Raw genomic sequence first — 23,952 nt, 5'->3', positions numbered from 1 at the left:
GAGCCTCCCCGGGCGGCCCCCGAGGCTTGGGATGATGGCAGGAGGTTTTTCGGCTGCAGGCTGAGCGCTGCTGGCTGGTCATGGAGCTGGCGGTGCATTTTATGGGGAGGTGGGAGAGGTAAATCGGGAGGGTTCTGGTGCTGAGCTGTGTCTCCGTCTGCCCCGCGCTGTGGCTGCAGGCGAGGGGGGGACCCAGGGCTCCCACTGGCCTGAGAAGTAATCGGCCCTTAATCCTCCGGTCCTTTTTGCACCATGGGTATAACCAGGACAAATCCTACCCCCGGCTGTGCTGGGGAGACACACGCACCTCCAAGGGCAAGATTTGGAGCAGCACGGTTCGTTAAGGAGCGGATCCAACACCAGGCTCGTTTACACCCCTCCTGACACACACACAACCCGTGTTCAAGCAGCACAACCCAGGGCAGACTCCGACCGAGACCACCTCTTCAAACCTCTCACATCAAGCCCTGAAATCCCCACGCACACATGGAAAAGGCGCAGTTTTTGGCCACGCTGGGCACAGCAGGTGCTCGGTGTGTACCAGAGCCAGGCAGCCCCCGTCTCCGTGCCCGGAGAGCGGCTCAGAGGGAGCAGGGAAGGGGGAACGCTGCCTGCAGGCACCCACACGCACCCCGGGCTGGGAGGCAGCTCTGACCAGAAAGGAGCCCAGGATTACTGACCAGGATGGCACACGGCTATAGGCAAACACATAAAATGGGGACAGCTTGGTGCCACCAGCTGTTGGGCGCATCTCTTGTCCCCATCTCTCCGGCACTGGCACCAGTAGGGCTCCCATTTTGCAGGGAAGCATAACAACCTACAGGAAATTAGGGGGGGGGGGATAAAAATACCGACACGTCTACCTTTTTAAGCACACACACCAAAAAATAAGTTCACACAACTGCCCGGCCCCCTCCTTCATTTCCTCCCACCCACCCCCCAGCTCCAGGCCATAAATACCCCACGAAAACCCCGCGCGCAAACAAGCCGCGGCCTCGGCATAAAGAGGCCCAGCCTCCGGAGGAGCCACCGGGCTCCTATTTTGGGCTGTGACTCCGCCGGGGTGGAACAAGCCAGCTCAGCTGTCCTCCCCGTCCGCAGCCCGCAGCCGGCCCGGCCGAGCCCCCGGCTCCAGCCCTCAATGGCCCCATTGTTCGGGGCCGGGAGCTGCGCTGCGGGGCCGGGGCGGCCCCCCTGGCTCCCCGACATCCGGCAGGGCACGGGGCTCCAGCGGGGCACCCGGCACCCTGCAGCCCCCCCCCCCAGAAGAATAAAAGGAGGGGGATGCTCCCCAGGACACTCGGGGTCCCCTCTCTCCCCAAGGCTGATGGGGGTGAGACAGCCATTTCTCCACGGGAGGGATTTTTTTGGGGGGTGAAAATGTGGGAGTACAGCCAAATGAGACACTTGGGAGTTGAGGGCTCCTCTCCCACCCCAAAGACGTGGTGTAAAATCTCGCTGCTTCCCCAGCTGGCTGCCCTCGGGCTTCTTTCTGCCAAGCTGGGGGGGTGAAAGCACTCCCCTGGGCAGCTCCTGTCCCCAAAGCGTCCCCAAAGCGGGCCGAGGGATGGCCGGACACGCACGCAATCCCTCCGAGACACCCAGAACGGGTCCCTGCCCAGGCTGGCGTCAAGGCGGACACACTCGAGCGGATCCCAGATCGGCAGGAGATCCGGCACCCAGGGAGGTGCTCGGGGACGGGCCGGCCCTCCCGCGGCTCGGCACCCCGCCAGCCGCGCTCTGCCGAAAATCAGAGCCCTCGAGCTACGGCGCTGAGCAGCTCTGGCTCCCTCCGCCCAGGCAGCGGCTTCAAGGGCTCCACGCAGCCACCTCCACCAGGGGCTGAAATTTTCCGAGAGGTCAGCGTCAACATTTTTTTTTTTTTTTAAACTCCCAGGAGTTTCCTGGTGAAAGATGCAAGGCAAGGGTTGAAAAAATCCCTTCCTCGCGCAGCGCGAGTGAAGCATCCTCAGCCAGCTTCAAACACCACCCGAGGGAAAAAAAAAAAAAAAAATGTAAAGAGAATAAAGAAACCCCAAAAGCAGCCCAACCTCTCCAAAACCATTGTCCTTTACGGGCCAGAAGGGGGGTGAAAATGCCTCGGGAGCAGCAGCGGGGCATCGCTCCCAACACCAACACGAGACGTTGGCGGCTACACAGGGCCGCATCCTGCACCGTGTCGCACCGTGACTTGCTGCACGTCAAGGTGCAGCATCCCACCCAGGGCTGCTGGCACCAATTTAGCCCGGGGAGGGGTTCCCTGTACACCCCACGTACCCACAACCAACCTCCCCGAGCCAGCCCCGTGCGCAGCGGTGCCACCGCGTGCCGGCGGTGCTGGCAGGTGCTGCCTACCGACACGAGACGTGCCTCCTTTCTGCACAGCTCGTTTCTCTCTCCTGAATGAGAATAGCTCTCCTGGCAGCGGCGGGAGCCCACGCGCAGGAACAGCTTGCTGCTCGAAGCAGGGAAGCAGCACCCGGCGCAGGCCAGCCCTGCTCCGCTCGCTGCTGCCGACGGCGTTATCGGGGTTTTAGCGACCGCTGCCCCGGTGCGAGGCTGTGCCGACCCGAGCGGGGAAACGGCGAAGCAAAGTCCTCCGTTTTTTTTTTTGGATTTTCCCTCGAACACACGCACACAGGCGCCGATGGGGGCGGGGAGGCCCAGGCTGTGCTGATTTATTGGAGGAGATACAACTTCAAACCCGCTCCCCCTCCCAGCAAGTCTGCAGCTTTTCGTATGTAGCGTGAGCACTTCTCGTGCTATCCACACAGATTGCCTCCTGCGCCTCGATCCCAAACGAAGAACGCAGCCAAGCAGTCCCCAAACCAGCTACAGCCAACACGTGGCTCCCAAAACAAGGAGAGAGGCAGCGTGAGCCTCTTCCTCCCAGCACATCCCCAGACCAAACACTGGGGGAGAAGACAACCTCAAGGCGCTGAGGGTCACGCAGTTTCACCCTCCTCCCATGCTCTTCTCGCCCCCAGTGTCTGTTCCCCTCTTTGGGAGAGTCTCTTTTAAGGATTCAAGGAAAAGGCCAAGCACAAACCTAACTGGACTCTCTCCCTCACCAGCTTTCCCTGTAGCATTTCTCTCCTAAGGCCCGACACCTCCCTGTGCCACACAGGCTCTTCTGCACCATCCCTGAAGGTCATTTAGCTATTGCTTTCTTCCCATCTTGACCTCTTGTATCTGTCAGTCTGCCGGTTGGATCACACGGGAGGATCTAGCAGAACAGCCAGGTGCTTGCTCAAGACCTGGAAGAGCCCCGTGATGGGCCTTGCCAGCTCAGGAGGTGCTTCTACGGAGCAGGTTTTGTGGTTATTCTCCCCAAATTGCTGCTGGAGACAGCAGCAGAGCATGCTGCTGCTGCAACCCCTCTGGTTGCCCTTTAAGTTCTGGGTGCTCCGGACATCCCAGAAGGGCTTTGCTTGCTATTGCTGAACCCAAAGCTCCAGGGAACCAAGCTTTAGCCGCAGAGAGCCCGGTGGTGCCATTTGCATGCCTTCTTCAGGTGGTTTCACCCAAAGAGCCTGCACGCGATGGCACATCCAGCAGCGAGGCGCTGCGAGAGCCCCGTGCCAGATCTCTGTGCTGATAGCTCCAGAAGATGATTCACCGGAGAAATATTCAACCCAGGGTCTCCCCGTCCGAAGGGAATACCCAGGGATCTGATCTCCCAGGCACTATATTTTACTCAGAGTTTAACACTGGCAAAACACTTGATAGGACCCAGGGGGATTTCTGCATCTGCGAACCCGCTGCCTCTCCTCTCTGCTCCTCTCCAAGTTTTCATTGTTGCCTCGGATTTGACTCCAGCCAGCTTCCTTTAAGGTACGAGGCTGATAGGATCACGCCGTGTCTCCCCAGAAGTTGTAAACCTACTGACCCACTTCCAGCCCAGCTTTTCGGGGCAGGTGGAGACCTCAGGCAACATTCCTGCAGCCGCGGGGCGCGATGGTGGGCCAGGCTGGGGTACAAACTGCTTGGACATCCCTCTGCACACACAGAGAGACACGACGACTTCCCCTATCCACAGGGAAACAAAACAAAACAAGCTTTGGGACTGGAGCTCATGGTTTAAAACCCAGCTGCTAGACAAAGGCAGGGGAGTCGGGCATCGCAGGCTCCGACCCCTGTGAAGCAGCACACCCAACGCCGTTCATCTACGAGGCCAGAAGCGAGGTGAGAGCTGAGGTGTCACTTTGGGCACCTCCAGCCTGCTGGACCATGCCTCAAAGCGGCAGCCCTAGCCCCAGATATTTACTGGAGGGGCTGTTTTGGGGCCAGCCACGCTGCTCCCCCAGCAGAGAGCCCACGACCCGACAGCAATCCCACAGACCCACAGCGCTGCTCACCACCAGACACAACTGCCAAATGAAAAGAAAAAAAAAAGACCCTCCAGCACTAACGAGCCATGGGTAAAGAGCAGGAAAAATAAAGGACACTGCAAACATCTCTGTTCCTGCAAGAGCAGGGCAAAAAGCCCCAGGGATCTCGTGGGGATCAGGCCTTACGCTACAGAGCAGGGCTCCTGCCAGCACAGCCAGACCCAGGATCAGGGAACTCAAACCTTGTAGGCAGCAGCCCCCAAGGAGGCATCCTGGAGCTGCAGCACCCTGAGGAGCACCAGCACTGCCTTCCCTTTACAGCACGGCTCTTGCTGTGCCCAATCTCCCCGTTTAGAAGACGGGCAGAAAAAAAAAAAAAAAATAACTTCAGGTGCCAGCTTGCTACACCAAGGGCTGCAATGAAAAAAAAATCCTGGAGAAAACCTATAGACACCTTCAAACAAAGGATCTGGGACCACCCCAAAAAATTGCTCCCCCTCTGTATCTCCTCCACCCCTCCTGCACACCAGCCCATGCAGGCAGCCCTGGGTTAGCCCCCAGCCAGAAACAAGGTGGGAGAGGGTCACGGACCCCCACCACATCCCCCCAGCCTGGAGGGAGGGTGCCTGACCCCCACCACGTCCCAGACACCCAACCACCCCGCACCAGCCCGCTACTGGACGTCCCGTTTCATTAGGAACAAACCAGCAGCGCGCCGGCTCGCGCAGCCTCCCCAGCTGGCTGCTCAATTTGCGCTGCCTGCCCCAACCCGGGGCCGCGAATCCGTGCCAGGCGACCTGAGGTTATATCTGATTAGCCCGTTTGATATCGCGGCGCCTGGTTCAGTACCCGTCAAAATCAAAGGCCCCTTGATCTCATCGGGGCCCGGCTCCCTCCAGCCGAGCACAACCACCCCGTCGTCACCAGGCGCTCCGGCAGCCCGGGCCACCGCTGCATAATTAGAGGGCACAACGCGGGGTTTAACCCAACGCACCAAAACGTGGGTTTTTTTTCCTTAACAATGGTGAATAATTCCCCCTCGCTTTGGACTTCCATCCCCGAGGGAGTTAAGCGCCGTTAAAAGCTTCCCTAACCGCTCGCATCTGAGGACCTCAAAGCACTGCGGACACACTGGGGAGTTGTGTTGGCGGCTCTCCCAGGAGAGTTTGAGCAGGGTTTAATACGAGGCGGAAAGGGAAAGCACCAGGAGATTAAATTGGGTCTATCCCAAAACGTTCCTGGGCCCAGTCATCACCTTACTCCCACTGCAGACGCAACTCAGAAGTTACTACCTCGAGCCGGAGCGCCGGAGAGCGAGCAGGAACCTGGCCCGTTGCACACAAGCTGCAATTTGAGATGCTATTTATTTTTCTTCTGCTCATTCAGGAGCAGAGCTGCCCATGTTGGCAGACACGTCAGTGCTCGGCTCCACGGGACCCGGGCTGAAGGACAACGCAGCGAAGGGAAGCGCAAACCGGAGGCTGCTCCGCGCTGTGTAAACGAGTCGAGGAGCAGTTCTGGGAACCTGAAATGCTCCAGAGCCAAAGGGCACGTAGGATCCCAGCCCGGGAGACTGGGCTCCCAGTTTAGACCCTTACAAAACACATCTGAAGCATTGAGAAGACAACCACGAGGATCAAGTTATCGCTGAGCCTTGGAGCCTGATCCCAGAACACCATAGGGTGGGCGACAATAAAAGCGGGGCTCAGAGCTCCCCTCCAGCGATGTTCCCCAGCCCCATCTCCCAGGCTGTCCAAGCAGGGCTGGGGGGCAGCACAGGGAAGCACAGCTCCTGCCTCCGGCCCTTTGCTGCTCCAGCATCAACAGCCGAGATGGTGAAAGCCTTTTGCATGAGCAGGGGGGAAAGAGGAACAGGGCTGGCAGCAAGCAGGACAGAGCCTCACTTGCTACAGCAGTAACTTCCCATCCCATTCTGCTGAGAGAAGGAAAACGCCCCCAGTAAATAAATAAATACATAAAATAAAAAGCCAAGGTTGGGGGAAAAGGAGAAAGCCCCATCACTAAGTGTCTGGGTGGATGGCACCGCGGCTGAGCAGCAGGAACAGCAAACAGAAGAGCTCACAGCAACGGCACCAGGAGCTGCAGGGTGGGTGGTTTATAGGCCAAAAAGTGGCTTTATAAAGCCGGATCTTTAAATATTTGCTCCGACGTGCCTTCCAAGTCACATCTGCTGCGGCAGTTAAATGCTCACGGTCCTCGCACGTGGCCGGCTCCGGCACGGCACGCGGCGACTCCTGCCCCGGGACAAGGTGTCCCAAGGGGCTGAGCAGGGAGCACCGAGGTCCTGAGGCTCCAGGAGCCCGATCTGAGAGGCACAGCAGCTTTGGATCTCGGCCACGCAGTGGGGTCATGGGTGTTTCCATTCAAACCCAGCCCCGTCCTCCCCAGGCTGGGTAAGAAACGTGACAAACGTAGCACAAGCAGCTTCCCCGCCGGCTCCCAGCACGGCAAAAAGAAACACGAGGAGGCTGAATTCCTCCCTGTGCCACGCAGAGCCCAGCCTGGATGCCTCTGGGCTTCACAGAGCCCTGCTCAAAGCCCGTGGGCTTTCCGAGCAGCTCCGACAGCGCAGAGGAGGCAGGAGGAGACCTCGGCTGGGAGGAATTTAAGCCTGGGCACCCAGAAGGTGCTGAAGGTGCAGAGCAAGGAGACCCCAAAACATTACGGATGCATGTTAGTGCCTGCAGGAGTGCCAGAGAAAGGGCCAAGGGCAGGGATGCGTGCAGGAGGGGACAGGCAGCCAAGAAGAAATAGGAGGTAATGGGAATAGGGGCTCTAGGGGTCTGCGTGAGAGGTGGGGAGCAGGGGACAGCCCCGAGTCCAGCAGGATGATCCGCACACCAGCCATTGCTGCCCACTCCTTACCAAGGGTTTTTGCTGGGTTTTCCACCTCTCACCTCCATCCCTTCCCATGCTCTGCACATAACCTCCCCCAGTCCTTCTGCAAAACCAGCAGCCTCCAGCTCCACACAGCCCCAGGATGTCCCACACACGGCCCCAGGCACAGGATTTTGGGGTGACCAGAGACCATCTACAGCCCCCCTCAGCTCCTGCTGCCTGTCTGCCCCGTACAGGGACAGGATTTGGGATTTTGCTGGTGCTGGGCTGGGAGAAGTCTCCTGACCGAGCCCTTGTGGGGCATCAGCATGGGCAGAAACCTCGCCTCGATGCCTGGAAACACCAGGAGGACTCCAGCCACCCCAGGGCCAAACGTTCTCATTTGCCTACGAGCAGCCTGAAGGTGCCTCTGTGGCACAGGAGAGCAGCACCCACGCTGCTTAATTTTCCTGCTCTTCTCCTCCCCTGCCCCTTGGCTGGGGCACAGGAGCCTTTTCTTCCTCACTCCATGCTGCCGAGCAGCCTCCAGCTCCCCAGCTCTAAAAAAATAAATAAATAAAAAATTAAAAAAAAAAAAATGTTTCTTCCCCCTCCCTTTGCACCGGATCCGCTGAGCAGCTCGGGAGCAGGCGGCATGAAAGGTACTGACAAAATAAAGTTGGATTGTACTGCATTATTGAAAAAGTGACCTCCAGTGGTCAATAAAGCCTTTGCCCACCGTTTCCAGGCAGCGGTGCCTGTTGTCAGCCTCTGTCTCGGTTCAGCGGGACGGCGCTCCGTCTCTCCCAGTCCCGGCTCTCCCACGGGTGGCTCGTTAAAAGTCGGAGCCCGCGCTTTGGTAACGAGGAGCTCGGAGCCCTTTAATGCACGGCTGCAAGCACGAAGGCAAACGGGCTGCAGGCAGGGGAGCGGCGTGACATGAGACGTGTCCCCCAGCCCTGCGGGCTCTGATCAGGGAAGCTGGCAGGAGGAGCGGTTCGAGGACGAGGCTCTTTTGGGGTTTTACTGCAAACCTTCAGCCGCACAGCACGGGGAGAGGGAGGGGAAATTCGAGGGATGCCGAGCTCGGCGGCTGGAGCGGGAGGAGGTGATGGAGCCGGTGCAGGTGGCACGGGGTTCCCCTCAAAGGTGCCCTCCTCTGCGCCACCACCTTCCTGCTCCTTTCACATTTCATTTCTAGGAACAATCACACAAGCAGCTTCCTCCTTCCCTCCCCTCGGCCCAGCTGCAGGAGGTTAACCCCGACACGGAGCGAGAGCAGCCCTCTCCCAGCACGGGACCTCCCCTGGGACGAGCAGAGGCTGCTCCCCTGCGTGTCGCACACGGAGAGGTGTGGGCACACAGCTGGGGGCTCCGGGTGAGGTTTTCCTCGTTGGGATTAGCTCCAGCTGCTCAGGACTTTAGGAGAGGACACAGGAGGATGTAGCATCCCCCAGAGAAATGGAGGGAAGACCCTAAAAAGGCTTTTAAGGCTCCCCCTCACCTGCCAGTGCCCCCACGGCGAGGGATGTCCCCGTCCCTCCCATTTTGTGGAGGAACACAACAGCAGCCTTCTGCTCCAAGTCCCGCGCCACCTCAGGACCAACACTGCTGGGGGACATCGTCCCACCTCGTCCAGGAACTGGGCAAGAGCAAGGAACGGCCCCAACACCCTCACAAACTGGGCTAGGCTGGGAATTGCTCCCTCGCCTTGGCAGACACCTGCGATGGGAGCTGGAGCCTTTGCAGCACCACCTCCTTTCCCCAGCAGGGAAAGCTGCACGGGGCGGAGAAAAGCTCCACTGATGCATTTCAGAGGGGGGCACCAGCCCAAGGGGGGCTGTGGAATAGAAGCAGTGAGGAGCAGGGGGTAATTTACCACCTCCAGCCCCGGGGGGGCTGGCTTAGCACCAAAGATTAAAGGTCTCACGGATGCAAGGGGAGATGCCGGGGAAGAACTTCCATGCCTGGGCACATGCACAGCACAGAGCTCGTAGGGCTCAGGACCAGGATGTGACCTGTGGGCATGATCTGATGCACAGGGCAAGGAGATAACCAACCAAATGCTGCTGTCCTAAAATTAGGGCCCACCATGCTCATCCTCTCCAACCCTTCACCCTCACAGCCCACCCCACGAGCTGTGCAAGGCTCATTTCCATCGACAGCTGCCTCGGAAGAGACTTCACCCGCTGATTTCACCCCAGCTGGTCACAAATTTGCCCCTTCCAGGTGCTGCTGGCATTCAGTCCCCTCTCCGGTTAGGGTCACTCGTGGCGAGAGCAGCTCTGGCAAGGATGCCTTCCCCTCCAGCCCCCCAGGATGGGATAAAGGCAGGCATCAGGGACCGGAATCTCACTTTGTGCCTCTTCTCACAGCAGCCAAGGACGAGCAGGACCAAGCATCACATCGCGCGGATGCAGACATTGCTCTGGGCTCTGAACGTGCCCAGCAGATCCTCCAGCGCTGTCAGGACCCAGCTGGTTCAGCCACATGCAACGTCCTTCCCTCCCCAGAGAGGTGAGGAGGCACCATACCCTAGGAGTATGAGTCAAGGCAGGATCTGGGGATGCCGAAGGCCGCCAGGTTCACCCCTCTACAGCTTCGACATCAAACCTACACTCCAAAGCCAAGACGCAGAGCTGGGTGGAGGTGAGGGACGGGGCGGGTGGTGACACCTTCACCAGTGTCCCCTCTGAGGCTGCACCAGCCCCCAGCACACATCCAGGCACCACATCCCACCTCGTGCCCACATCCCCAGCAGGCCGGGTCTATCCAGTGATCCTGGACCCAAGTTACAGCCTTGTGGCTTCAAGCTTTAGAAGTTTTAAACAAGTCCAAGCCTCGCATCCCGGATCGAGCTGCCTTTTGGCTCACCCAAGCCCCAGCCGGCGCTGAACCAGACAGGCAGGACCAGAAAACCTTCCTGTCCTACCTCCTGCACGCCTGCCCCTGGGGTACCCGGCTGGCAGGCGGAGCGAGGCTTTGTTCTTCGAGGCAGCCTCATCCCGCAACCCTCTGTCAGCGGGGCCGGATCCTGCCTCCAATTCCACCCAAGGTCGGGCTCTTCCCCGGGGGACACAGCTGGGGAGGGAGGGGACACCTGCAAGAGGGGACAATTTGGGGCCACCTCGCACCAAGCGGCCGGCAGCTAGCCACAGGGACTGCTCCCTTTGCTGTGCTTCCCTCCTGCCTCTGCAAACCCCTCTGGGTTTCACCTCACGAGCAAGGCTCAGCCCGAAAGCAGGCGGCAGCGGGGTTGTACCTGCACGCAGGGGTGAGTCAGAGCCGGCCAGACACGCAGGGGTGCTCCCCGAGCCCCTTCCAGCCTCTGCCTCCCTGATGTGCCCTCACCAGCAGCTTGAAAGGCTTTTTTTTCCTCCTTTTTTTTTTTTTTCCTCTTCTTTTATTTTGTTTTTCTGTCTTTTTTTTTTCCCCCTCCTGTCTTCAGTCCTCCTAGTGGGTGGGGAAAATCCCGGGTGTCAGACTTCAAAAGGGAAGGCAGCCTTTGCACCTCGCTCAGGGCCAGGGCTCAGCCCAAGGGCAGGCTCCTGCCAGCACCCAGAGCAGGGCACCCCGTGCTGGTCACCCCGCTGGGGGGTGCCCCTGGGGGACACAACAACGCCCGCTGCCTCCCCAGCCCAAGCCCCTTCCAGCAGGGGACATCGCTTTGTCCATCCGTCCACCCACAGCTTGGTCTTGGTGCTCTGGGCGAACCCAAGGTGCGAGGAGGGTCAGGACGCGAAGCCCTGCTCTGGATTTGTAGGGTCAGCCTTCAGCCCCCTGCCAGCAAGCCCACCCCAACAGGCAGAGCTCTTGGGAAAAGCCCCTGCCCTCTCCCTGCTCAGCAGCACCGTGGCATAAAGCAGCGCTGCCACCCACCCCGTGGGACATCTCGGTGGCACAGCACGCTCCGAGGATGCTTCACGCCAGATTTTGCTTTGGCCATTTGGATTGCATTCCCGGTCCAGGTGATTTTTGCCAGAGACTGCCAGCTCCCAGCCACACGGAGCGGCCACACCAAGGAGGAGGCAGGGCGCAGACCAGCACAGAAGCACGAGATGCACTCTGCCGTGCGGCCAAAAACCCATATTCTGCAACCAAAACCCAGCTGGGCTGTAACACCGGAGGCAGCTCCTCCTCTCCAAGGGCTTCAATGGATAGGAACAACTGCACCGAGCCCTCCGCCCCAAACCCGTGGTGCCACGCAGAGCCCCGTGCTCTCCACACACCTCAGAGCCAAGCGCAGGGCAGCAGAGCCCCCAGCCCTCAGCCACCAGCCCCACCAAATCCTTCAGCTCCCCTGGCTGCCAGGTAGCAGCGCGGGGCAGCTCGGACCCGGAGCTGTCACAACAAACCTGTTTTCTTTCCCCCGATTCCACCTGCAACAAAGGCAAGCGGGCACACAGACAGTCGGAGGAGACGTGGCATCTGTTTGATTTCCTATTGTCCTCCTGAATAGGATGCTCAAGCCTATTCACAGCTGATTTGGGTCTGGGTTTGGTGGCGTTTGAGACCCTCACGGGGAGATGAGCTCCTGCTGCAGAGGAGCTGCCAGGAGCCAAAGCAGCAGGGTTGGGAGCCAGGAGGAGAGTCCAAAAACCCCACACAGCAAGGGGAGCAGGGGGGCTCGGAGCTGGGGAGACAAAAACCCCTGTGTTCACACCACAAGCCCACGTTTAGAGGTAGGAAAGAGATCTGCTCCCTGCCAGGAGTGGAGAGAAACACCAGGGTTACCCGGGCGGCGTTCTGCTGAAAGGCAACGAGCAGCAGCGTGGGAGGCTGCGTCGCTGCTCCCTTCCCCGGAGGAAAAGGCATGGTTTTCAGCGAGGAAAAGCTGTCCCTGCTTGGTAGCCGTGCTAGGGAGGGTTGGGAGCGCTGGACAGGGAGTGCCACAGCCTCTCCTGACACCCCGGGATGTCACAGGGCAGCGCTGACACCCAAAGTGACCCTCAGCACCTCTGGCAGCCTGCCTCTGCCAGCCGTCACCTTGCAAACACACAGACCTCAGTCCTGCCCTCTCCATCAGGTGCCCAGCCGGGCTTCAGCAGAAATGCACCCTCTATATAACCTGGAAAAAGAGAAAAAAAAGCCCTTTTTGATTGCATTTGCCTTCCGCTGTCCCTCCAGGTGGGCAGGGCCCCCTAGCACCCCAACACGCTGATGGGGTGAAGGATGCTTTGAGCAGCACCCGCTGCAATGGAATAAGTCACTGCTCCAGGGCTGCTGGGACAAACCCAGCACAGCAGCCCCCCAGCAGCCCCTCCACAGGGTTTTCCACTGCGGGACCCAGGCAGGAGGCCAGGAGCTGAGGGAAGGGGGCTGCCACCCCCCCAGCCTGCGAGCCAAGGGGGACGCACGTGACGAGGCGCTGGCTTGGATTTCCAAGCCCTGCCACGGCACCAGCTGCTCCTGCCCGTCCCTTCACCCCCAGAGAGGCCCGCAGATTGGGTTTCCCGAGCAGATACATCCAGGTGAGTCCCCGCAGACCTGGCCAGCGTCCCCCTGTCCCCAGTTATCCCAGGGAGATGCTGGCACAGCCCTGCACGGGCGAGCACCGGAGCAGCCCCGCAGGGGTGAAGGCAGCCGGGGCTCCGCGCCCCCGCCAGCACCGGGGATGCGAGCACGGTGCTGGGCAGGGACTCGCCCCGACAGAAACTAGATCTGGGCTGCTGCAGGCCCAAAAATAACCCACCAGCTGCCTGGGAAGAGACGCCCAGATCACGCACATGTCAGGAGGGGAGTCATCTGCACCCACCTTCGGGGGTGACGGGGGGAGTGTGGCTCTCGGCGCCATTTGGGGGATAGCAGCAGCGCAAAACAGCCTGCAGGTAATTTTGGGGAGCAAAGCAGCAGACGGCTAACACCCCCAGGGCTCTGTCCTCCATCTGGGGACGAGCTGCAGTGCCTTGGAGCTGCGGAGACCCCGGTGCAGCTGTGCCAGGGAGCAGAGACCCTTGCTCCTTCCTTCCTTCCCTCTTCTCGTCCCAAAAGAGGTGGCAGTGGGGAGCCTGGAGGACCAGCACACTCGTGCTGGGTGAGAGGGTGTTCCTCCACACCCCGCTGCAGCACCAGGGCCAGGTAGGAGCAGCATTTACCAAGGAAACCCTCCCAGCATGAGCAGAGGTGCCTGGTCCTCGGAGCAGGCTGGAGAAGACAGAGGGAAAAATCCAGAAGAACAAAGGCAACGTGCTCCCTTCGTTTCCCATCCCAGCACCCTGCCAGAGGACACAAACCACAAGCTGCTGCTCCTCAGAAAACACAAAGCAAGAGCCTTGATCCTCACGGCTTTCAGGACAGAGCTCTTTGTCCTTGGGGTTAGCTGCGACGTCCTCCCAGGGGACGGGAGCGATGGGGGCACAGCATCCAGACCTGCCTTGGGGGTGAACACAGGCAGTTGGACCCCGTAAACAGCTACCCACCGAGCAGACAGGAGGCACCACATCCCACACACACCCCACCAACAAAGAACAAAACCCTCAGCCACCAAAAACCTCTGCTACCAGCCTTGGAGAGGTGCAGCCCCTTCTCCAGGGCTCCCTGGTGCTCAAGGACACTTCCCTGAGGGATGTCCCCAAGCAAGGGCACAGATTTTCCATCATCAGAAAATGTGATTGTCCAACTGTCATAATTACATGAGGATCACCACCCGTACTGGTGTGTGGGGTTAGGCTGAACTGGAGAAACAGCCGATGACATTTCTGCACCAACCCATGCTTCCAGCAGCCATTTTCCCCTGGTCTTCCCCCAATGTTTCCACTTTTCCTGCTTTCTCCTGCCAGCAAGGCACCTGCAACACGAGATTTCAAGACCTGTCACCTCAAAGCAGGTCAGCGCCTGCCCCAAAATGCAGGCAAGGACCAGACAGACCTGGCACGAGTCGCTCCGAGCCCTGTTTCCACCGGCGTACCGAAGGCACCAGCACCGCTCATCTCCCAGTACCGGTACCGCAGCCCCAGGGAGGGCATTTGTGGGGCACACCTCGTGGAACAGCTCCATAAAACAGGGCCGAGCCCTTGGCAGGTACGAGAAGACCTCGGGGGAAGGCAGGAGGCTTTCCAGCCAGCCCTGGGAGGGGAGCTGGCAAGAGCAAGGCGAGGGCACAGCGCTGCGGGATGCCAGCGCCTGCACCCACCCGCAGCCTCCCGGGGCTGCTCCCACTTCCCCAGGCAGGAGGAGACAAGCAGGGGGCTCGGCACTCCTGGAGTTTCTGTTCTCTTTCCTGCTCTGGTGAGGGAGGAAAGCAGCTTCCTTCCTCCTTCAGCATCGCTAAGGAGAGAGGAGGAGCGGCTCTGCTTCCCCAGCCCGGGGGTAAGGGGATGTGGGGAAGGATGGAGCTGGGTCCTTGCAGCTTCCCAGCCCTGGTGTGCTGCTCCAGCCAGAGGGGAGGTCTCCCTCCTGCTGCCCTGGCAATGGCCAGGGAGAAAACCCCTTCACAGGGCTGTCCTGGGAAAGGCTGGATGGAAGAGGAGGCTCCTGCTTTGAGGTGAAACCAGGAAGCCCTAGGGCTTCCCAGCTCCATCACCAGCTCCCTGCAATGGTTTGGGCAGAGCTGCTCCATGCAGGTCCTGCTGCTGGCAGGGACGAAGCTGGGAGCCCACCTCACACGCCTGGACCCTGCTCTCTGCACCTCACCAGCAGCTTCATGCCAGGCTCTGGCTGTCATCAATGAAATCTTCTGGGTGGGGAGCTTTACAGCCTGGCACTGCACAGCTCAGCATCAGGGAGAAAACCCTTAACTCTGCTCTTCAGCGTGGGTCCTAAAAGCGTCCACCTGGGATTGACCCTCGGCATCCCAAAGCACCGAGCAGAAGCTCAGGCACACGAGGAAAGCAGGAGCTGCACGTTGGTGCTCTGCACCATCTAAAAGCTTTTTATTTCATTCAACTCGCTCTCTCATTTCAAGCTAGCCACCGATACCTTGGGAAACCCAAGCTAGAGAGACTCGGGATTTATTTTTGAGAGCTTAACATCCATTACGCTCTTAAAAAATTTATGCCCTTAAGCATCTCCACGGTGGCTGCCGAACACCCATTAAAAAAAATTCATCCTTTCTTAAGCCTGACGAGTCTCACCTTCGAGAGATACCCGTGGAGTCCTGGCTACACGCTCAGCCCGAGCCCCGGGCTCCTCAGACCTGACACAAACGGTGCTGGGAAAGACGTTGTCCCCTCGGGACGGCGAGACACCCCGAGGAGAGGTTACATCCCGGAGCAACCGCTTGGCTGCAGGTGGCTGCAGCAGGACAGCGCGATGCGCCGGTTGGAAATGCAATTAGCTTAACGTGCAGGGGGATAAGGGAAAAAATGGGCTTCCTACGGATGGCTCCTAACCCGCCCAGCAACGCTAGCCCAGCGATGTTATCCAAGTTCCTGTTCTGCCCTTCCCAGAGTGGGGAAAAAAAAAAATCTAAAGCCTTGGGAACGCGGGTGTGCTGGGACAGGCACGCACCAGGAGCTGTTTGCAAACAGCTTCACCTCCAGGGCCCCAACCCCCTGCTCCTGCTGCCTCCCCCGGGGGCTGCATTTCACCCTTTGGGCCTTTTGCTCCAACATCAGAGCAAAACGGGTCCGGGCTCCGTTGGGGAGCAGGATGCAGGTGCCGAGGAGCGGGGCTGTGTCAGAAGCAATCAGCTCGGGGAGCGCGGCGGGGCGCGCACCTCGGCACGGGGCTCCTCCGAGGCACCTGCAGCCATCGCAATGCATTAGGCGGCCGGTCCGAGGCTCCCCAGGAGTAGGCAAGGGGTGAACAGCAAAAAGGAATGAGCAGCAAAGCTAGACAGGTGCCTGCAGGGGAGCTTTCTGTGCTCTCCCCCACTGGAGAGCTCCACCAGGTCCCTGTACAGCCCGTGACGCCCTCCCACGAGCTGTGTCAGGGCTCAGAGCCTCGCAGGTGGGTCCCCCAGGAAGCTTCTTCCACTGTGCTGCTCCTTCCTGCGCAGCAGGGGCCTGGAGCAGGTTCTGCAGCAGCCCGGATCTCTTTGTACCACCCTCAACATGCCCAAAAGATCTCAGCTGCGCGGGTGGCGATCCAGCAGCCAGGTCCTGGCACCTCCGCAGCTCTGGAGAGCTTCAGCCCGTCTGCTCCCGGCAGGCCAGCCATGCAGCAGGAGCTCTCTGCACCCCGGGGGAAGATTTCATCTGTTCTGGGTGAGGATTTCACCCAGGCAACCCCAAATCCCAGCTACAGCAGGGCCAGCACAGGCTGGAAGCAGCACGGACAGGAGCCTGAACTGCCGGCAAATCCAGCTGGAGCCTGGGCCCAGGCAGGACCCGACGTGCCCAATGCTGCCTCCAACACCTGCACCCGGGAAGGAAAAAGGATCCAGCGCAGCCCCTCGGCAGGCAAACAACCCCCAGCACCCCAGGAGAGAAAGCCTGGGCTGCGAGCAGCGGGCTCAGCGCTGCCCTGAACCTCTCCTTGCCTTCAGGCCAGCAGGAGCCTGCAACGAGCTGCGGTGTGCAGCCACGGGCAGGCCAGGACCCCCTGCCCCAGAGCTTGGCTCAGCACCAGCCCGCTCGGCTGCTGGCTCCCCGCAGCACCCAGCCCTCCTGCCGGCTGTGTTTCAGTGGCAATTCCTGCTTTTCCAGCCACCGAGACTCCCGTGGCGCGCTCCAGCAGCCCCTCTCCAGCACAATTTTTTCATTTCCACAATTCCAGCCCCTCTGCTGCAGCTCGGAGGCGAGGGGCAGAGCAGCTGGAGGCAGCCGGGTGCCAGCGGATGGCTGGACAGCTCTACCAGGGCCAGCATTTCACAGACAACCCCATCCCATCGCGGGGTCCGCACCCAGGTGCTGGTCCCACCGCGTGCCCCACCACGGACCCCATCCCTCGCCCTCCAGGGGTGGGTGCCTCGCTCTCAGCTCCCCCCAGGTCCTCGCGAGCTGCCTGGAGGTAGCCGCTGGCCGGGAGCCAGATGAGCCGCGGTGGCTTTCATGTGGGTGTCTGGCTGGGCACACGCCAGGGCCAGGCTGGCTGCAGGCACCGTGTGCCAGACTGCCTTACGCCGGGAGGGGGAAATACCCCAGGTCACGGCTGTGCCACGAGAAACGCGCACGGCTGCCCACGGCGCCTCTCCGGAGAGCTTTTTATCCGCAGGGCTGACGGAGAGAGGGGACGTTCCCTGCGAGGAAACGGCCTCGGCACCGATTTTTCTCGGCCCTGGGAGCACCGGAGGATGCTCGGCCAAGGATGCTCCGAGGGGATGCAGGAGCAGCCCAATGGCGAGGCCAGCGGTGGTGCCCAGGCGCCGAAGGAGTTACGGAGCCCGTTCATCCCAAAGGCCACGCGAGTGATTTTTATCTTTAAAAAGCCCACGGCCGGGGTTGCGCGGCTCCGCTAGGGAGCTCGCTCGGGCGCAGCCACTGCTCCTTTAAGGTATTTAACAACAAAGTGGGTGAAGGCGCTGGCTCCTCCCCGAGCCTCTACATCCCCTCCGGGTCCCCCGCCCCAGCCACCGGTGACAGCGGGGACCCCACAGCGGGCCCGGGGACTACCAGTCCCGGCATCCCCCCGGCACTTTGCTCCCTGCTGGGGATTGTAGTCCTCCGGCCATCCATCCGTCCGTCCGTCCGTCCATCCATCCCTGGGCATAGCAAGGCCACGCTGCTCCCCAACGGGGGAAACGGGGGAAAGTTGCCATTTCCATGCTGCTTCACCACCCAGGAGCCCCACATCAGCTGGCTGCACACATTTTGGGGCTCTCCCCTAAAAGACAGGACCCCCACCATGCCCAGGTCCCGGGGACCAGGCAGGTCCTGCGTGCTGTCACAGCCTCCAGACCCCATCTGAGCCGTGGCTCCAATTTTAAGGGATTTTTGCTCAACCCACCCGCCCCGACCGTGCTCCCTGGGGGCTTGGCAGGCAGGGGGAGCGGGGAAGGACCGGCTGCGGGGGCTGCTCCCGGTGCCAAGCATCACTGCTGGCACCCTGAGCCCCTGGGGACGGGCAATTCCCATCGGGGCCAGACACTGCCGGCACAGCGGGACGGGCCCTGCCTGGGTTAGCACCTCCAAACCACCAGACAGGACGTGTGGGAGGGGATGTGGAGGCAGAGAGACACGAACAGCCCTAGATCACAGGCTCCGGATAAGGCCCAGCTCCCCGAGCTCCTCCAAGGGCCCGCTGGTCCCGTTGCCAGCAGGCAGCCCGGCTGCAAAGCCCGCTCGGTCCCCAGCGGGTCGCATCCTGCTCCAGCTGGGACGAAGCTGCTGGTGGCAACCCTCCTTCGTACTGGTGCTGGAGGCTTTGCAGTTAGGGTAGGGGCTGTGCTCAGGATTAAATGAGATTGCTCTCAGGTACCACAGCCCTGGCTGCCCGGGGCATCCCACGCTCCTGGAAGCGATGCTCCAGAGGCAGCAGCGAGTTCCCCAAGCAGCTCCGGGAAGCCCGGAGCATCCCCCAGCCCTGCGCTGAGCCCCCTGATCAGGTTTGCTTTCTGCGAGGACCCTGCGCTCCTGTGCACAGCCTCCAGCAAAACCCACACCAGGGACCTGGTCCCAAAAGCAGCAAACAACTCTGGGAGCTCTTCTCTTGTATTTCCCCTGTGACGATGCACAAACAGCAGCATGGAGAGGGAACCGACCTGCCCTGAGCAATCCTAAGCCCCTGCCTCCCGAAGACAACCAGTGCTGAGCACAGATGGACTTCAGGGACAGCAGCACCCCAAATTTTCACCCCTTGGTCCAGGGAAGAACCCAGTCTGAGGTGCTCGCTGGAGGGGTTGGACACCAAACATCATCCCCCTCCCCAGAAAGGCAGGTCAAGGCTGCAGCACCCAGTTTATCTTGTGGCTTCCCCATCCTGCAGCAATTCTGCAGGGAACCCACGTACTCCAAACGCCAGAAACCAGGAGATGAGGCACCAGCAGAGACCAACACAGCACGATGGGCTCACCGGAGAGCTGGGGAAGCGCCTGCAGCAGAAGCGCCGCAATGCCACCCCTGCAGAGCATCACCCCAGCAGCTCTGGGTGCCAGGAGAGCCAAGCAAACCACGCAGAGACCAGCTGGGGTGCTGCAGCCCCCCCAGGAACACCCACAGCTCTGCTCGCACCAACAGCTTGGTTCCCCCGGCTCTAGCAAGGAACAGATCTGCTAATGCAGCCTGAGCTGTGGGAGCAGCAAGCCAGCAGGAAAACGATGCATGGGCTGAAAAAACAGCGGCACAGGAAGGGGGCCCCATCTTCTGCTGGGGCATCACCAGCCAATATTTGCCCACTCGTGGCAGGATAAGCAGAGCCCGTCACGGAGAGGATCAGCAAGAAGATCCTGGTCGTGATCACCTCCATAATTCCACCCTGCCAGGTTTAGGGCAAGCAGGAGCCACGCAGCTCCCTGCCAAGGGGCGCACGCAGCGCAGGAAGCGCCAGCACCGTTTGTAAGCACCACCTTGGGCACTGGGATGGGTCAGAGCCCCCTTTGGCCGTGCGGCTCGGAGATGCCATAAAACAACGCCGCGGGAGCTCGCAGGTTCCTCCCATACCCTGCCCAGCAGGGCCCGGGCCGGCGCGCGATGCACAGCACCAGGGTGCCGCACAAACGGAGGAAATGAGTCGGTGAAGTCGGGTAGGGACGGATCGGATCCAAGCGCTGACCGCTTCTTCCATGCCCCGTGCTGCAGCGGTGCTTGGGAGGCATTGTACAGCTCCCAGCTAAAAGCAGGAGGGGAGAATAATCAAATTAAAGCTTCTACGATGCGACTTCCACCCCATTTTCAGCAGGATTTTAAGCAAGGTATTTGATCCTGGATAAGGCTGTCTTGCTGATGGGACCACAGCTGCGAGAAAGAGCTAACAGATACCATGGTGAGGTGACAGCACGCACAATAAATACGGACGGACACACTGCCACCGAGGGCTGGGGGCTTCTGGAGCCCCACGTGCCCCGTCCCCTACGTGCCGCAGCCCCCACGAGCCCCACGCTGCGGTGCCACCTTGCTGCATTGCTCCTGCCTGGCACAGGGGATGGAGCAGGCGGCCCAGCACCCAGAGCTCAGCCTGCGCCCTTGTTCTGGCTTGTTTTCCCACTAGCTTTGGGTGCCTGACTCGTAATAAGCGAGCCTGAAAAGCAGGCTCCTTTTCAGACATGCCAGGCACCCACAGCTCGAGCTCGCAGACGCGTCTCCGGGGAGGCAGGTTCCAGGTGCGCCCAAAAAACCCCGTGTTTCAGCCAACGCTTCCTCGTCTGAGAGCGGCTCGGCAGTGCCCAGGCCTGAGACCGAGGCTCAGGGGGAAATTGCTCTGTAGCAGCTAGCCTAATTGCGCTGAAATTACAAGATCAAGCAGTAAATTCACGTCTGCGTTCGTTGCTCGGGGTGGCGAAGACACGCCAGGCAGCCCGCTCTCCCCGAGCGCTGCAACTTTCGGGCTTCAGTGGGAAGGGAAGGAGGGGGTTAACAGAGGAGAGCGTTGCCAGTTGGAAGTGCTACCTAAAAAGGGTTTCTCCTGGTAGCTGAAGCAAAATGGTTTCTCTTGCCAGCTTGTTTACTCTGCAGCTGAGAGCCGCGGACCGCCAGGTTTGCTGCTGGAGCCCGCTGCAGCACGGACGGGCGCTGGCACCGGGACACCCGCGGGGCAGCTGCACCCTGCTCAGCCCCACGGCTCCCCCAGGACCAGCATCGTGGGGGGGAAATGTGCAGCTACAGCCCTGCAGGCAGCCCTGGGCCCGTCCTCCTTCCCTTTGGGGCAGCGATGGCACTCGCCGTTTAATGGCCAGGTGAAAGCTGCAATTAGGTTTAACCGAGGTGGTTGCAGACCAAACGGCCCCTCCAGCGGTAGGGTCCGTGGGGGCTTTTCCCATGGGAAGGACGCACAAACCCCAGCAGAGACCAGGGGCCGGGGACGTCAGACAGGACAGTGATTTTCCTGGGAGAGGCAAGCGCTGAACAACCCCATCCTGCCCCAGCTTGCTGCTGCAGGGCCAGAAAATGGACAGGACTCGCAACCCTTCTTCAGAAGAGCAGAGCTCACAGTCATGTGCCGAGACGGGTATCGGCCAGCCTCCATCTCTGGCAGATTTTGGAGTTCCCAGGCCAAACAGAAGCAGCACAGCTCTTGCAGCACGCGGCCCGTCCCGGCTCCAGGATTAAAGCCACCGTGTCTGCAAACAAACCGCTCGTGCTGCCAGCGGAGCCGGCCGGGAGGAGAGGCAGCGGGCAGCCACCACCGGCCTCGCCAGCAGCAAGAGTGCCCAGCAGCCAGCCAGAGGATCGGGCCTGTGTTTTACAGCCTGATATTAATTACCCAGAGCGGAATCTTATTTACATCATCGTCTCCTAGAGGCTCCCACTGTGCTCTTGGGTTTTCTTGGTGCCACGAGGCTTCACAGGCAGCTAGAGCAGAGGGCACTTCTCTGGCAGCCAGAGCCAGCAGCATCCCCCGCACCAGGGTGTCCCACGGCACCCAAACAGCCCCAAGGACACAGCACCCTAGGACACAGCACCCTCTGCACCCCGATAAATGCAGCACCACTGCACGCAGAGCCCTGACCCTTCGGTTAAAGCCACAACCTTTGGCCAGGAGGGCCACAGGATGATTAAAACGAGGAGGGCCAGTGCCGGGCAGTGTCCCAAGGCCACGCTGCTTTCTGAGCCCAGGCAGGATGGTGAGCAGGAGCCCGAGGCAGAGGACGCTTGCCAGGACAATGTTTTGTGGCTGGCACCGTGCACGCTGCCCGAGCCACCCTGCAGCAGCCGGCCGATGAGCAATCCAGGCTCTCAGCCTGGACCACCAGGGCTGGAGTTTTACAGCTGGAGATGATCCAGAGAGCAGCAAACGTGAGCTGGTGAAGGCGCAAGCACTGCCTGCATGGGTCGGCAGCAGCAGCACTCGCTGTCCTGGTTCACCACTGCCCTGGGTGGGGGGCAGGAACACTGCAAAGCCACGGCCAGGGCTCAGCCCACAGGCACCAACACCAGCAGGGATGGAGCCTTTGGTCCCTCTGAGCGAGAACAAACCAGGATCCAGCCCCAAAAGCAGCCAGAACTCAGCACGATTGGCCCCGAGAGCCAGCCCTGCTCCACCGCATCGCCTCCTGCAGCCGCAGCACAGCTTTGGGAAGGGCGACCTGCGGCAAGGAGGGTCTGCAAGGGAAGGAGACTGGCAAAGGAGAGAGAGGAAATGCAATCCCACACCTCACACTCTGCCTGCACCCACTGCCTTTATCTACAGCCACCCTCCGGATAAAGCTGTGATTAGTTTCCATTTTGCAGATGAGGAAACCGCAGCGAGAGGATCCTACGAGAGCCCGGTAATGCTCAGTGTCATTCACCCCCGTTTGCACAGCTGAGGGCAGACGATGAAGGCAGGTGCTCCACGAGCAAGGATTTACGGCAGCTGCCTCTCAGGGAACAACGAGCTGCCCCAGCCCAGCTGGGGTCCCCCCGACCCTTCCACAGGGAGAAATCCCCCACGGCGCTGGGCTTGCTCCCCTGCCCAGGGGGTTTGGGGGCTCAGGGGGTTTGTGACCCACCACCCTGCTAACCACCTGTAGGCAGGGGGTGATCACTGCTCAGGTACACGCTCCAGCACCAGTTTTTCCATCCCCCAATGCAAAAACCATCGCCCCCCCTACCCCAGGCAGCAAAGGGGGGACCCCCAGCGCTCCCCACAGCCCTTCTCCCACCCCGCTGTGGCAGCCCCTTCCCCAGGCATCCCCTGCCACACACCCACACCAGCTCCTACCTGCTGGCCAAGGGCAGCTCCTCTGTGCCAGGACTGCCTTCCCCACGTACTGCTGCCTCCGGGGGGTCCCTGTGTGGCCGGGTCCTTCAGCAGCCAGCACGGGGACACCCCATAGCCCCCCAAATACCCACCCCATGCACCCCTCCTAGGGCACCCCTCAGAGCAGGGGGCATGCAAAACCAACACTGCTGCATGGGCCAGGGCAGGATGGGAACCCTTAATTAGCAGACCCTGATTAACAAGAACCCACACGTGGTCCCCGTTCCCGATTTGGGGTAAAAAGCAGTGGGATTGGAGCTCTTCCTAAGCAGTAACCAACACGTGGCCCTGCTCCCAGGAGGGGAAGGGGTGTGCAAAGGGGGTGTGAGGCTGAGCCTGGAGACCGGGGGAGGTCTTGGGGTGAGGGGCCGGTGCCCAGCCGGGGGTCGGGGTGCAGGGGCTGGTGCCCGGGAAGGGGTCGGGGTGCTGAGGGGTAGGGATGGGTCCCGGTGCCCCCGGGGTTTGTGTGTGTGGAGGTGCCACTGTGAGAGCAACGTCGGGGCTCGGTTTGGAACCGGTGGCGCCGGGGCTGTGCCCCACAGGGGCAGGGGGACTCAAACAGCCGCCCTGAGTGAGGGGGAGGCGGCGGAAGGGGGCGCAGAGCCCGCACCGGGACGCCCGCACCGGGCTCCCCTCAGCTCCGGCCCCGCCGCCCCGCTCGGGCTTCGCCGCCCCTGTCAGCGTTTGAACGGCGCCAAGCGCCCGCCTCCCTCCCATTGGCCCCTTCTCCCGCCCGTCAAGCCTCCCACCGCCTCCCCGTTGGCCGCTCGCCCCGGGAGGGGGCGGAGCGGGGCCGGCGCCGCGCTATAAAAGGCGGGGGCTGGGCGGGCGGGCGCTCAGTGCCGCTGCGCGACAGGTACGGGTCGGGGGGAGGAGAGGGGAGGAGGGAGGAGACGCCAGGGGCGGGGCGGCGAGCGGGCGGACTAGAGAGGGCTGTCTTCAGGGGGCGGCCAGCGGCGGGAGCGGAGCGGGCATCGCCGTGCGCGCCGGTGGCTCCCGCTGCTGCTGCCGCCGCCGCCGCCGCCGCGCTCCGAGCAGGCACGGCGCGTGCAGGCAGCGCCACCAG

At 61.1% G+C, this 23,952-nt stretch overlaps 1 long non-coding RNA gene across 1 annotated transcript; it reads left to right on the top strand.

Annotated features, from left to right (window-relative positions):
• Nucleotides 1-514: 514 nt before the first annotated feature.
• Nucleotides 515-23,943, top strand: LOC118175290. Its single transcript, XR_004754934.1, has 4 exons — nt 515-526; nt 9,158-9,162; nt 18,873-18,887; nt 23,787-23,943. It is a non-coding gene; the product is annotated as an uncharacterized LOC118175290 (long non-coding RNA).
• Nucleotides 23,944-23,952: the final 9 nt, after the last annotated feature.

The sequence above is a fragment of the Oxyura jamaicensis genome, chromosome 17 (genome assembly GCF_011077185.1).
Source record: "Oxyura jamaicensis isolate SHBP4307 breed ruddy duck chromosome 17, BPBGC_Ojam_1.0, whole genome shotgun sequence".
Classification (NCBI taxonomy): Eukaryota; Metazoa; Chordata; class Aves; order Anseriformes; family Anatidae; genus Oxyura; species Oxyura jamaicensis.
The sequence above is the reverse complement of the archived record's forward strand: the minus strand, read 5'-3'. Positions and strand labels throughout refer to the sequence as shown.